Raw genomic sequence first — 2,736 nt, forward strand, 5'->3', positions numbered from 1 at the left:
AGGGGGTGGTGGAGTTCGGCAAACGAGAAGAGCTTTCCGCTAGAATTAAGTAAATCAAATTCATTTTTCTAAGCTGACAGTTAGTTCTACAGACAATCCAACGTATGATTCCAATATACGACCCAAATGTTGCACTGGCAGGCAAGATGTACCTAGTCGCTCCGCACTTTTAGTAGAATGTGTCCCGCCAGTCCATAGAGCTACTGTCATTTTCCAAACCCTTCCCGCAAGCCTAAAATCTGCTTCCGGTATTTAATTGTCTAACGGCGAAAGCATTTATATCCATCTGAAATCTTCCGACGGCATCTTTAGAGGCCTTTCAGTTTTTATAATCAATTGGAAGCTCTTTTGAGTGGTTTTCAAACCTAAAAGAAAATGTTTCTGGTAGGAAAATTGAAGTGGGCCAAGTCAAGTTTAAAAGTTCTATTCTTTGCATGGTGCTCTCCACATTTCCTCTGAGCTCTTTTTTCTTTTAATATTTTGATTGTCATTGGAACGAAATTTGACAAAAGATGTGTTCTCTTTTTTTTATTGACATTTCTGTGTTATTCTACAACTCAATATTATAATCATTTGCGTGGGGGCCATGCTGTAGCAAGACGTCTTTCTCTAACTGTCGTCGGGAAACCGGAAGAGGACTTTATGAAAAGACGTCGATCAAAGCTTTGTCAGGTTTATAAAAACACTTGTACAAATATTGAAAACAAACCACCATAATGTTTCCTTTAACTTGGCTTTGAACGCTCTGCTTAACACTGAATGGTATCGAAGTCGTTCATGGTTAATAAAAGCAGCACTGTGGACAATACATGTACTTTTTAGGGGCCTTAGTTACAAGTGCCTTTCATTAGGCCTACTCTACGGGATAAGTTCATAGAGTGGCGTACGTACTTGCGAGATACAAAGACTAACATTCGCATAGTACACTAGACTTCAAATAAATGAGAAGAACATTTTACCCGTGTGGGTGGACAGTGACGTATGAGCACGGCGTGCGTGGGTGGTTCGAGGGCCCCACTTGTAGGTCGTACTTCCATGTTCGTCCTCTGCCGTTTGTGTCTTAGACTTAAAGTTCACCTGTGAAACACCTATCGTCAATATCTCTCCTCCTTCTTTTCGTGAATGTTTCAAACCTTTTAGCTGCTTAGTTCTGAATTGTTAAGGAGTAATCCAGGGAATCACGGTGAACTCTTTATTATTTTTCATTTGATTTTAAAAGTTTGATAACCCCATCATTCCCTCACAAAACCGCAAATTCGTCTGAAGCAACCAATAAAGTCTACACATGAAAATTAAACTCTCTGAAATTAAGACGCCCACCTGTCTAAAATAACTGCTTTCCCCCTCGACAATGAACTTACTGTTTCACAAGTCAGCAACCACTTTAACTGTTCGCTTTTAAAGACAAGGGGCTATCCCAAAAAATGCTGTTTTGAGAAAATCGAAGGTAACGTTTTTGCCCCCTGTTCAGTTTCTTTAAAAGACAAGAAGAGTTTTCTCCAGTAACCAAACAAAAATACACACGAATGAAACCAAACTTCTCCTATAGGTAGGACAATGGCTTCTTTTGGTGTAGGTCAAGATTTCTGGAACGCTTGTCCTTCAAAGCGACCAACTGTCACATAGTGCAAGACGCCCATTCTTCTCGTTTAGTAGCTCTTTTAGTCCTGAGGTGACAAAACAGCGAGGTGGCTCAACGACTTGGGAATCAGAATTCACTGTTCATTTCCGATCCAACCGAGATATGTTAGTGCAGAGTGTTAAAGGTTACCAATGCTTAAGAACGTCTCGCCCACAAGGAATCAAACTAAGGTCATTTGCTCCATAGTCCAGCATATTACCATCTGTTGATGGCGAGTAAGGCGACATCGATAAAATAATTAGTTGATATAATATTAATGACAATGATACTACTATTCCACGAAGAAGCGATTCCAAATTGGATTTTTCCCCTTTATTTTACCATAAGAATGAGGGCGGACATAAATTTATATTGAGCTCACCAAGCTAGATTTCTCGAGTGTCTTGACTTGAGAACTAATTCCACGAGGCGCTTTCGCAGAATTTGATCTGGGATTTCAAACTGGGAGGTGAATAACAGACATGACAGGGTGACGGCTTTCTTCCTTTATGCGGGGTAACCACGAGTGCATTTTCTCAGGTCTTGCACAATCTCTTGGAGCATGGGGTCAGTTGACATCACAATTGGTCGCTTTTAAGGACAAGCGGGCTAACCCAGATTACGTGGGTTTCTATCAATCTTGACCTACTCCAAAAGTAGGCATTACCCTACCTATACTCTCTCTCTCTCTCTCTCTCTCTCTCTCTCTCTCTCTCTCTCTCTCTCTCTTTCTCTCTCTCTCCATCACTTACCTACTCCCCTGCTTGATGCCCATTGGAACCTAACGAATTATTAACTTGTGAAATGACCCAAGCATGCCGATGCAAAGGAAGAAACTCTCTTTTAACATCGGATGAATAGGGTCATTTAAGATCAAGAAGAGACACATTTTTGGTGAGAGCACAAAAGTTGGTGTATAACAGGCTGAGCGTGAAATAATGATGGACTCTTGTGTTCAGCAGACAAGAGGAATTGAAGTTCCGTTCTACTTCACATTAGGCTTTCTTTCTTACACAATCTGCAATGAACAGGGTTGCTATAGTCTTGTCTGTGTGTGTGTGTGTGTGTGTGTGTGTGTGCGTGTGTGTGTGTGCGTGTGTGTGTGTGTGTGTGTG

The sequence above is a fragment of the Aplysia californica genome, unplaced genomic scaffold (genome assembly GCF_000002075.1).
Source record: "Aplysia californica isolate F4 #8 unplaced genomic scaffold, AplCal3.0 scaffold00029, whole genome shotgun sequence".
Classification (NCBI taxonomy): domain Eukaryota; kingdom Metazoa; phylum Mollusca; class Gastropoda; order Aplysiida; family Aplysiidae; genus Aplysia; species Aplysia californica.